Genomic DNA, 13,778 nt, shown 5'->3' on the forward strand with positions numbered 1-13,778 from the left:
ATGGATGAAGTATGACACCATTTAATACCTACATGATGTTCACAGGGATAATTCAAGGATGCCTGTGATGAGAGAACTCTTGCTTTGCTTGGGGCGTTAGGGACATGGAATGACAGAGAGAACACATCTAAATAATCAAACTTCAAATAGATTTTAGGATTGTAGGATACATGCCAGAACCTACTGAAAGGAAGTTCTGAAGTGATAAGAAGTAAACAATATCTGGATTGACATTACGGAACTATTGCCCATTCATTCAGATTTTATTGTATGAATGAATATCATAAAAACACTGAGCACTGAGGTTATACTGTTTAAGACCTATATTTAAAATAGTAGACTAAAATAAAGCAATAATATGTTATTGTTCAACAATAATAATAATATTTTTATTGTAAAAATAAATCTTAACAAATTTCATAGTATTGTTACATTGTTAAATTCCATAAAAAGAAATCAGAGGTTTGCCATGAACACCACATGTCTTCCAAATACATGCTCAAATCCAAATATTAACTATTTTATCTTAACACTAGTTGCCTGAGGCAGCATCAAGAAAATTACAATGTTGGCACACACAGACTGAGTGAAAACGAAAGGTATCCAGGAATGCTCCAACTTTTCTTGGTGGAGATCAACTTTCTGTTCCTATCCTAATGAACAACATGAAATCATGCTCTGCACTACAGAAGAGTTCTGTCCCTTTGAGCAAATACACTGTAAGAACACAAATTATTCCTCATCTAGTGTGAACTCTAACTGGATTTATGTGGCTGTATTATTAGGACTCTATCAGTGATAATACTGTGGCAATGAGCAGTAAGGAGGAAGACACGTGCAGAGAAGAGCAAGATTTATTAGGGGCAAATCCAGAGTCATAGTCATCAGAGTAGTCCAGGGTCATAGAACCAACAAAAAGATTTTCGAGAATACATAATAAAGAAACAAAAACATGAAGGCAAACAGAGGAAGAAGAAATCAGAGGCTAAGAAACATGAAGGCTAGGAAAATCTAGGATACACGGACTAGGATACATGGAGTACAAATTTACGGGCATACAGATACAGGCTTTCAAAAACATCCAAACATACATCCATTCATTCATTCAATGAACAGTCAAGATAAAGGCAACAAGGACAGGATTTAAATACATGAACTTAACAAGACTAGAAATGTGGAACAGCTGTGGAAAACCAAATGAGGGGTGGAGAAAATGAAACTATGGAATGGAACCAAAACACACAAGACAGGGAAACCATGGAACTGGAAAACTAGGATAGACTAACCATGACAAATATGAATACAGGCAATCTGATACTCAGCTAAAGTAAATCTTCCTTGAGTTTGAGATAAAATATGCAATATGCTCTGACTTTGGTCTAAAAAGCTGTACTCTACATGTTTCTATTAAAGCTGCAGTATGCAGAGAACCTGGAGTGAATGTATGGCTTAATATTTACTGTGTTCCCTTCTGTAGTAGCTCTATGTCCAAGGATTATGCTAAAAGAACATGGTGTATCCCACTGGTCAGAGTAGTATGCGCTGAAACCTGCAAGTTGTCTCCCTCTGAGTTATAGATGGCTAAATGAAATAAAATATTGGTCTGTGTATGAAATACAATCTTACATTCAGCAGGTGTGGATTTGAGTGTGTGTGCATGCATTTTAATTTGTGTAGGGGATATGGTGGGTTTGATTTGAGAGGTAATTCAGAACTGCATGAAACTGAGTCACTTTCTCTTGCCAGATTATAGTTTAAATTCTAGTCTAGTTTAAGTTCTCTCATGTTCCTAATTCTGGAATATTAGTTACAATGTTGTTTGATTGCTTCTTATGTTTGGAGCAGACACGTCTAACCAACACAAACTATATAAAAAATGGAAGATTCATACTGCATACTGATTAACCTTCTTTAGCACTGGATAACTTTGGTTTTCAGTTGAAAGGAACTGAGAAGAATACAATAAAAGTGTTTATGGCTATTAGCATATTTGGCCAGTAATCCTCATGTGCTTCACTGTGGTTTATAAGAGCCTCCTGACTGCAATGCAGCTGTTTATATTCTGTTCAGTGCTACTGTTTGGGCTGTGTCCATTTTGATTCACATCACAACTTTTTGACCTGGTTTTCCATTCCAATCCACTCTGTAATCTAACTTATTAAGTACCCTCTTTTTATCATTGGTTGAGCTTCAGACACTAGGAATAAAATGTTGGACTCACTGTTATGTTACCTTTATCTTCTTTTATGCTTTTCTTTTATTTGTGAAGCACCTTGAATTTCCTTGTGTATGTTCTGTATAAATAACCATAAAAAACACTGGGTCTTTCTGGTTTAAGTAGTGTAATTGATTTTCAGTGGTTTCCAATTTAAACAGTGTAGTTGATTTGTATTCCAGCAGCTGTGGTGATGCATAGTGTTGTCTGTATTCCACATGTGCTACTGCAGGTGTGTCCACTCTTTACATATTATTATTCCTCCCACTGACCTTCTCAGTTTGGCTATCAGTTATGGACCAAATTAAAGCCCATTTACAGAATGCTTTGAGATAATTTAAACAATAATTAATGCTTTGTAAGGCTTCGCGTATAAGGATATCGAATGATATATGCAAAGCAAAATGCTGTGTTCAAGAGTGTTTATAGATTAGATTTTAAATTATATTCATACTATTTAATAGATTCTATCATGCTAATCAAGTTGTAATATGCCCCAATTTGATGCAACATCTGTATATCTGAACACATCCATCTGCATTTCCTCTTTTTAGAAAGTACTCAGGTTGTGAATGGAAGGTTATAAAGCAAACTAATTACTGTTTTAATCTTCTGATGCACATTTCAATATAAATAAATAAATGAAAACATATATGCTACTGAGTCCCCAAAGCTATCATGTTATGGAAATTATCTTAATTTTGACAAGCTTGTAAGTATTCTGCAATACTTACATCATTATGTGTGACATCATTATGTGTTAGCTTGTGACTTTGAATTTGTTATCATATTTGTTATTTACCAAGTTGTGTCATCAGACCAGATCTCAATACCTGATCTGTAAATGGAGTGTCATAATTTAATTAGACTTTTTTGTTTTCAAAGGAAATCATAAGAAAAGATATGACAGTAGACCAAAATTCATTTTGATTTCCATATTAGTATTTATAGTTTACAGAGACTGATTTATTACACTGCTTTGTTATAGGTTTAGCTAATACTGAATACAAGTCACACATCTACAAGGACTTGTGGGTTTTCCTGTTTAAAAGCTGGACCCCAAAACAGAATCTTTATGCAATAAAACACAACTTTTCATTAAAACACTAACTTTGTTTATCCACCAAAATATTTAAGTACAAACATAAGAGTAATATTCCCAGTCTGTAAGAAATCATGCAAAGCTGTCAGCTCTGAACTGCAAATGCACCAGAACATGGAAGGTTTGTGAAATTTGTTGCCTTCATCAAGCCTTATGTATTTTGCTAATTCAATTTATTTTAAATATTTGTCCACCCATCACCTTTATCACTTCAAATAAAGAGCACAAGTAGAGAGGGAATTCCAGTCCTTCAGTGTCCTGAATACTGAGCCATCAAAGCTTTTCCTCAGATAAAGCTCAATGCTACAGCATGGCATACCAATAGCAATCTGGCAATCCAAATACACTCCCACTTCCCTGATCCCAGGGAAGAAATATTTAAGAGAAACTACTCTACACTACTACACATATGGATGTGAAAGTTAGTATGCCAAATGTTTCTCTCCTTCAGCCAAACAAGTAACAGACATGAAAAACTGATGACAAAAAGACCAAGCGAACTGTGCAGTATTTATTTATGGCAATTCCATAAAAAATATTTGTTGTCGTAGTACATGGTGTAAAAAACAAAACAAAACAACAACAACAACAACAACAACAAGGACACAGATACATCCATAAAGCATAATGAAACCATAGTGAAATCATAGCAATATAGTGAAACCACAGAGCCCATAAGTACTAATGTAACGTGAGGAGGCTAAACAGGATGCGGGGACGAGTTGCATATAACAGAAACATATGTTTATTTACATGGAACATAAAGACTACATAGCACATAGTCTAACGTAATGTTAAACACCAACAACAGACAACAGAACAATAGGGGGTTTTATACACATAAATGATGAACATAATTACAAACAGGTGTGACATGGCCACACAGACAAACATATTTACATTTATGTGATGCTTTTATCTCAAGCAACAATTATGACTGAGTACAACTTGAGGGTTAAGGGCCTTGCTCAGGGGCCAAAGTGTAGCAACTTGGAAGTGGTGGGACTTGAACCAGCACCCTTTTTCACAAATCAAGTACCTTAACCACTGAGTTACCACTACCCACACCTCCCCCCTGCTCATGCACATGTGTGCACACATGAGCTATGTTTGGGAGGAAGGGCAGAGCAGAGCAGAAAGCCCTAAAGAAATTATCAAAATGGCCCTTTTAAATATTAGTGCTATGACCAATAAAACTCATGTTTTTGTGTTTTAATGTGCTTATATGTGAGCAAAAAATAGATTTTTTGTTTATGATGGAAACCTGGCTTGACTCGAATGGAACATTGTGCCTTATTGAAACTGACCCATGGAACAGTAACTTCAATCACAACATACAAGAAGTAAGAAATGGGGTGGTTAGCAAGTGACTTAGTACTGCAAAACCATATCTTCCGTCCTTTGAATTTTTAGCTATTACTTTAAAAGATCAAGTGACAGAACTGATGCTGACAGAGTACATACCCTCCTTGCCTGAGTTCTGTGAACTATTGTCTATTTGTGTTACCTACCATGATATGATTTTTCATATTGGTGATTTTAATTTCCATATTGATAATGCTTTATGATATGTTTATAACCAGCATATTGCGAACCCCTACCACAACTGAGGAAATACACTAGATCTTATTATTTGTTCTCTCCAATTTGATCTGTTTGTTTTTAAATATAGATGAAATTGCAGATGTTGCAGTCTCAGATCACTGTATACTTTTTACAACAATCGATACAAATAAAAAAAGATAAGAATATGAGTTATAAAGAAACAGTATTTTAATGCACCAACCTTGATGGAACAATTTTATTAATGTGTTAAACAGATGTCTCTTTCCTGAAAACATAACATGACATGTTTGTGATGGCCCAATTGCCGCAGTGCAAGGATACACATTTATTTACACTACACGAGACACAAAAATACAGTAAAGGTTATAGCACTCACATGAAACAAATAGTACAGCGTGATACAAATGATAATCATGTATAGAAACAGAAGCACAAAGAATAAACATGAAGGAGAACATTAACTTAGCATGTGTGTTAATGTTCTCCTTCATGTTTATTCTTTGTGCCTCTGTTTCACCTACAATGACCGACAACATGCTACACAACACAGGGGTTTAAATACAGACATAAATTATATGAACAACAAGGTACACATGTGTGACAACAAGGGAGCATGGTAACAAATAAGGGGGCTGTCACAAAGAGAACAGTCAACAGTAAACTCCCACTGCACTTGGTGGGCCGAACCACATAAATGGGAAGGGGAGCATACCGATACAATAAAAATACTATTAAAATATTATGGAAACCAAGAAGCTGCAGAAGCTCAAAAGAAATTCAAATTGATACACAATTATATATTTCTTTATTGTGATATGACATGCTCTAATTAAACTAATAACTTGTTGGTCTAATATCTGTAACATGGGAGGGGTGATGAGCAAACACATTCGTGAAATGCTGACGCACTGGATGTTATTTAACATGGAACTAATAAGAGATGCCATAACAAACCTGACAATAAATAAATAGGTTTAATAAGAAACAAACCACTAACAGAACAGAACCTAAGGACAGACAGCACTAACGGGTAAGACAGTGTAGACAATAAACACAGAGTGATAGTACAAACAATATCTAACTAAACACACAAGGATGAGGAAAACCGAGAACTAACTAAACACATACGAGCTAAGAAACATCGAGAGAAACGATATCTAACTAAACATATATGCGAGGAATCACCGAGAGCTAACTAAACACAGATCTTACCAAACCACAAATGTAATGACCGAAACAATGACCAACAACCAAGAAACGTAGGAACGGGGTTTACATAGGACTACAATTAGGGACTAACTCAGAACAGCTGCAGTCTAATGGGAGGAGACAGGGAACCATGGAAACAAATGAAAACCCGGAAGTGAGTTGGTTGCCATGACAATGAGGGACACTCAGGTGTGCGGACGTGACAGTATCATTCACTGGATAATAGTAATTATTTTTATTTAAATTAAGAAAAAACGAAATTGGAAATGAAGCAGAGATAAAATTGGAAAAAAATGAAAATGAAGCAGACAGAACAAAAGTTTTAAACAACTTAATATATAATTATATAATAATAATTATATATAATATAATTATATATCATATATTATAATTTGCATTATATATTAAGGTACCGCTGAATTTCCACATCTAGCTGTGCATGTCTGGCACCTCTGTTGGCAGATGTATTGGCTTTTGTGAGGGGTTGGGCAAAACCAGGTGCTTGTGGATATGAAAAAGGAGGTGATTTATTAATTGTACAGGGATAGGGCAATAATCCAAGGTACACAAAGGGGCAATCCAAAACGTAGAGAAATAACCAGTTCACGTCCGAAACCAAAAGAGCAGTGACAAATAGAACCAGGGAGAAAACCCAAAAGGGGTAGGCAAAAAGGCAAAAACCAGAAATACAAGAACAGGGTATGATACACAGAAAGGCTATCCAAAAAGAACACTCGGTATGCTTTAAGATAAACTGTTGGCAATACTTCACAAAGACTGTAAGTCTGAAACATTCTTATATACACTTGTAATCAAGACATACAGGTGCGATTAATACTCTGGCGACACAGATCTGATTGGATGCCTCTGATTGGTCACATCATTGACTGGGTGACGAACGGGCTGCTGGCTACTGTAGTCTGCATTGGGATCTGGTGTTATGACAGCTTTATTGGGCAGATAGCAAAAGCCAGGCTCATTTGATTTTTACTAGCAAACATTGGCCAAACGATGATAGGTTTGGCGTCATTGTTCACACAATACCTTGATTTATTTGTTCAATGGTTCTGGTGCTTTTGCTTCTCCATTTTACAGTTGGCAGTCTCCCATAGATATTCAGAATCAGTTGAGTTAGACTGTTGCTTCTAATTCTATTTAAAACTCTTTTTCATTTTCAGGCTTTTGGAAGACATAATATAGATGATGCATATTTACTCTTTATTTTCTTCAACTTCAGCTGTAAGGTCTACCTGTAATGCAAAGGCCATGAACATGCACCTGATACTAAATCAGGGGCTTCTGGAGATTGTATTTAGGACAATTTAGGACTGTGTTTAGTCTCAAGTTCACATGTGTTCTATTTGTCAATTGTACCTGAGTATGGGTGGTAAAATGGCTGACCAGTGAGAAAGAATCATGTTCACTGGCTGAACAGGAAGATTCATACTACCAAGAGCAGTGACTGGGGCTTTGTAGCATTATGCCCTGAAAATGACCAGTTGATCTCAGCACCATGTAACTACAACAGATATGCAATTAGATATACAATTAGATATCCATTTAATGAGTACATTATGATCTGTCTAAATGTTTTACATCTCAGAGGATGAAATCTGAGAATCAAACCAGAAAACCCAGAGTTGATGCTGTGACCGCTGCTGTTGGTGAGATCTCTGATGTCAGTAATATCTCTGTTATTTGCTATTAGATTTGGTTTAGCCCTTCTAACTCTTCAGAAAAAGTTTTTTATGGGGGCTGGTCTGTAGCAGCCTGGACCTTCTCAGCATTCTAAAGAAGGGGCTACAACATTATCAGTAAAACATCACTGCATACATGCTACCTTAACCAGCATACTTCAAATGTTGACTACCAGTGAGACAGACATTGTGGCATACCTAATTGAAAAGCCTTTTTTCCAGGGCTACCCTTCAAAGAAAATGCTCACCCCTGACATGTTTAATTTGACATGTTTTTACAAGGAAGTGCTTTGTTGGATCAGCATTTCATGGTTGTCTGTTCAAACATTGTTTCACTGCTTGTCTTTGTTTCTGTCTTTGCCTTTCTTTAGCAATGCCTACCTTCTCATCATGTGGCTTTCCCTTTTTTATGTTTTATGTTATTAGTTCTCTCTCACTGCCAGTTTCAGTAACAAACCAAAACTAATAATTTAATTACAGCTGCCCTTGCTACCTTTGCCTCTGCTGAAATGTCTGTCTGAGAGCTGAATCTGCTTAGAACTCAGTTAGGTTATGTTGCATTATCATAACCTGTGCTTTGCAAACCCGGCATACATTTCTGTTATCTAATAACCCAACATTATTTTCCCATCATAAATCTGAAGGACCCAGTTATTACATTTGACTTACATTTGTTTATTTTTTCTCAAATATGTCTGTTCTATAGAGCTCTGCCTATGAGGTCAGGCCTTTCTAATCTTTCAGAGAAGGGGTAACAAAAATTGGCTGGAAAAAAATATAAACATAAATTACATAAAAACATAACCATAATAAATTCTACTTTACATATTCTTCATTACTATAGGACACATTTTTGTAGAAAAGTAGTACTAATCATAACTGCTTATTAGTAATGGTTGCAGGGTTACAGGGCTGCTGTTTTTGTGTCTATGTGCACCTTCTGGTGATATTTTTAACGGTTCTGTGATATAAGTGGATGAGCAAAATGACAGGAAATCTGATCAATTAAATGTATGATTTTCACTATGTAGACTATCCTTTAGCAGCCTGGCTTTTCTCAGCATTCTGACAAAGGGACTAAAACATTATTAGTAAAATGCAATTGTCTATATAGAAGCTCCCTTAGCCAGCTAACTTTAAATGATGACTACAAGTGAGGCAGACACCTAAATAAAAAGATTTTCCAAGGCTACCCTTAAAAGAAAATCCCACAATGATTTAGTAAGGTCCACCAACTCCATCTCTAGATTTTAGCCAAAAATGTTTGCATGTAATTTCTGTAAAACAAACAATGTGAGGTATGCTTGGGTAACAGGTAGCCTACAGCATACACACAACTTCTGTTTTGTCCACTGTAGTATTTTAAAGAATGATCAGTTGTATTCTGAAATCCAAATAATAATTTAAGGTCATGTGGTTTTTTTGTTTTGTTTGTTTTTTTGGTAGGGGTGGTGGTGGTGGTGGTGGCAGTGGTGTGGTATTCAAAAGGGTACATGCTTTTATCCACTGCATGCCCCTGGTGTGTAGTGATATACCTCTAAGTATAGCATGGCTGAGTCATAAGGCCTTGCTGATCCACTAGCTAATTCATACCAAACATTTCACCATTTCTTAGTTCTTAGACTCATCACTTCACTTTGATGGTAATAATTTCATACTTTGCTGGATCTCACAACACAGCTTTACTTGTTTAAGAGCAAAAGAACTCCTATTTGCTTGGTATGATGTGTGAAATGATATTAAGAGCTGGTGTATTAAGTATTTGGTGTATATTGAGTATTTGACCTGCTTTTCCCCCTGACGTCCTCCAAATGTGCTACCTGCAAACAAAGCAAATATCTGTGCGTCAAGGCCATGGTTTGGCTTATTTGTTTGTTCCAGTCTACTCTTATCTTGAACATCAGCGCTGCTAATAAGTAGACTTTCTCTTATATTTTAGTATAGAATAAAAGCTTATTAATGCCATCAAAAATAAATGGTATTGCCAGACATAATAAACCAGGCAAACTCAACGGTATTTTTCAACTAATATTGGCATAAATCAACATAAGTACATTAGAAGCTGTAACTATTTAATGTCTAGGTCCAGTATGCGCCCTGTGCTGTTATAATGACTTGTTAAGTGATAAGGAACATTTGCTTTACAGAAGGCTGACGGGCTCTTCAAGAGTTCACTGAACACAGTAGGAAATTCTTAGCTGAGCTGAAGTCTTACTGCTTTTTGGAGTTTACTGTGATGAGGTCTAGAAGTCTTGTGGAGATGCGTATTTAGCATAATTATCATTGATGTATTTATCTTAATGTTGATGTACTCACATAAAGTATTAAACCTCTGAAAGAATTACAAAAGTTTTGTTTTGTTTTGTTTTGTTTTTTTTATTTCACCATTTAGGAAATGTACTGAGAGCTACTCAATATTTACTGCATGAAGTTTATAATCCAGCCAGGTTTGTGCCATGGATTTTGTGTCTGCATCATCTCTATGTGTGCCTCTGTATTAGAATTTGTGTCTTCAGTGTGTCTGAAAAGCTGAAGAGCAGTGGAAACACATACATGGCAATGGAGTGGTTCCCTTTGATTTTTCAGTCAAATGTTAAGTGAAATGTCTGTCGGGTTCTCCATGAGAACTGTAGCTTGGCATAGTTCTTTTGAAATATGATAATATCTGGTCAATAAGCTCTGTTTTTTTATCATTGTTCCTCAAGCAATTGGATTGGGTGTTCTATAACTTTATGCATGATAAATGTTTTGGGGGTACAAATTAGCACAGAATTAGCAAACTTGATATGAAGAAAGACTCACAGAAGGGGAGCAAAAACACGACCTCTGCAGGATGTGTTGCACCACGTTCTACTTTTGTGTGTTATGAAGTGCTGCTTTGCTGTGTCTGTGCTCATAGTTGCTTCTTCAGATATTCACAGCAGATTCACACCAGTGACCGTTCAACCAATGTAGTGCAGAGACCATTCTGATTTTGCTCTCATATACTCCATTGCTAAAATAATGACAACACTCAGACCTGTCTCCGATGCAAACCTGATACTTTCCTAATCATTTGTAATACTGAAATTTTTATTGGTTTATATGTAAATCCTCTGGACAGAGTAATGCCACAAGAAGGAGTATTTGGGTCTAATAGCTTGGTGAAGAATGAGAAGTTTAGAATATGGTAGACACATATAGACACAAGATCATGTGACACTGGTCCACCTTTTTGCTCATGTGGGGATGAGGTGGGGCTTCCTCTGTGAGAGGAACTCAGAGCACTGATAAGCTTTGGCTGTCACAGAGCAGCTGGAGCTCAGAGTTCACACTAGGGAGTGACATCTTGCAAACATCTGCAACACATCTGTGTTTACTGCACAGAGGAGTAATTGATTACTGGGGATTCAAAAAACATCTTGGACTCTTGAATGATGTTAATGTATGCAGTGAAATATGAATATCTGAATATTTATATACCTCACCAGATATGCATAACAGCCATGTTAGCCATGCTAATTAGTCCTGAAAGGAAACTTTCTGTGCCTTCCTAATATTTTCATGTTATTACATTTTATTGACTGAAAGCAGCAAATGCCATGTAAAATGTATCATCAATCCAATGTTCTTCTTTTTGTTTATGTTTCTTTGACAATGTTAATGTATTTCAACCTGTATTTTCAAACAAATATCAACTTAACTTTACTCAAGAATTGTCCCTGAATACATTGTGCAAATTGGCTATATTTAAATTAGTTTTACTTAGGCAAATAAAAATGTTGCCCTGATGAAAACTTTTATTGCATGGAGTATGGATGGAGTGTGAAACAAATCAATAACATAGAACAAATTCCCTTATTTTGACTAATGAAAGCATTGCCCATAGGCAAATGCAAAATGCACTGATCTTGCATATGGAAACTATGGCATTTCTTTTGTATACAGTAATACCCCGAAAATTTGCGCTTCTGAATCTGCAGCTTCACGAATTTGCATATTTTTTCCTTGGAACCTAACACTTAAAATTAGCAGTTTATCGCATCTCACGACCTCCTTCATTGTGTTAAGTGTATCATGTAGTGTTTTAGCTTTGTGTATCATGTAGCACAGAACCACAACCAGGAACATGAAGGGAGACTGAAGATTTTGTTGCCAGTAGGGGATGGTTTAACCATTTTAAAAACGGTTCAACTTAAGGTTGGCATCGTTGTATGGAGAGGCAGCATCTGCCGACCTAGAGGCAGCAGAGAAGTACCCAGACACATTTAGGGCCATTGTCTGGGAGAAAGGGTACATGCCCGAACAAGTAGTCAATATGGATGAGACTGGCTTGTTCTGGAAGAAAATGCAGTCTAAAACGTTTCTTATGAAGCACAAAGTCAAAGCTCGGGGGGTCAAGGCACAAAAAGACAGGGTAACACTCATTATGTGTGGCAACGCTGCTGGTCACATGCTAAAGTCAGGCCTTATTTATAAATCAGGAAACCCTAGGGCCCTCTAAAACAAGAACAAAAACTTGCTACCTGTGTTCTGGATGCATAACCCTAAGGACTGGATAATGAAAACCTTGGTTTTGCACTGGTTCCAGCAGTCCTTTGTCCCTCAAATAAAGGAATACCTTCTTGGCTTGGGTATGGAGTTCAAGCACCATGCAGACATGTATTCTGAGGGTGTTCAAATAGAGTTCCTGCCTCCCAACACCACCTCCCTCATCCAACCTATGGACCAAGGTGTGATCCATGCATTTAAGGCCTTGTACACGAAGATCTCACTTCAACATCTTGAGAGTGGATGCAATGGACGCGGAACTTCACGGTAAAGGGGTACTGGCGTGAATTTACCATCTGAACGTGCCTGTCTGTCATACAAAATGCCCTCAAGGAGATTAATCTCAAAGAAACACTCAATGCATGCTGGAAGAAGCTTTGGCCAGATTGTGTGCAGGATTACAAAGGCTTCTCCCACGATGAAATTCAGCAGGCGACTGTCAACAAGGCCATGAGACTGGCTAAATTATTTGGTGGCAAAGGTTTTGATGACATTACTGAGGAGTAAATACCCTCATCGATGCTGAACCTCTGACGGATACTGATCCGGAGGAGTTGACAAAGTCTGCCAGCGAAGAGGATGTGGAAGCAGAATTGGAGACAAAGGCAAAGGAAGAACAGGGCCTGACATTAGAACGTTTGTTTGAGATCTTAAGGACAGCAAGAAATGTACAAACGATGGTTGAGTCATGGGATCCTCAAATGATTCAGGCAGTAAAATTTAACAATGGCTTCGATATGCTGCTCCAGGCATATAAAAATCTCCTAGACACCCTGAAGAAAGAACGGCAGCAACTTCCGATAACAATGTTGCTCAAAATGGCCAAAAAAAGCCAGAAGATATGGCTCCTGTAGTAGAGCCAGAAGATGAGCCAGAAGAATCATCTACTTTTAACTGTACAATTTTAAAGGGTGATGTAAGTTATAACATCAATTTTTAAATGAACTTGAAATGTTTTGGGGATATATTTAGGGTTTAACATGTGAAGATTGGTCTTTATAGTCCTTTATTAGTTGTCTGTCCAAAATTCGCTCATTTTCAAAATTCGCAGGGCGGGTCTAGGAATGTAACCCCCACAAATTTCAGGATATTACTGTATATGAGACTGAGAAATATTCTTGTTTACTCCTCAGAACATTGGTGTCACCCACCTCCCACCCTCCAATTATAAATTAATTAACCTGTGCATTGTATTTTTGTGTTATATATACAGACCCAGCAGTCATTTCTTTCCTTAGCACTCCACCCAGAACTTCCAGTCTGGCATAATCTATTAATACAAAGTCAGAAACTAGAGGCACTGTTGGGACTACTTGTGAAATAATGCAGGCAAATGACCAAACTGTTTTAGAGCAGGAGAGAGATGGAGAGCATTGTTGGGTTGCATTTGCAAAGTCCAATGTCAATGCAGTAATGTTGCAAAATCAGACTGAAAGGAACAAATTTATCTCCACAATAT

At 36.9% G+C, this 13,778-nt stretch overlaps 1 protein-coding gene across 1 annotated transcript in view; it reads left to right on the forward strand.

The window, feature by feature from the left end:
• Window positions 1–13,778, forward strand: part of lsamp (limbic system associated membrane protein) — a 722,044-nt gene that overhangs the window by 198,478 nt on the left and 509,788 nt on the right. The window lies entirely within an intron of this gene.

The sequence above is a fragment of the Electrophorus electricus genome, chromosome 17, assembly GCF_041902795.1.
Source record: "Electrophorus electricus isolate QZ-2024a chromosome 17, ASM4190279v1, whole genome shotgun sequence".
Lineage (NCBI taxonomy): Eukaryota > Metazoa > Chordata > Actinopteri > Gymnotiformes > Gymnotidae > Electrophorus > Electrophorus electricus.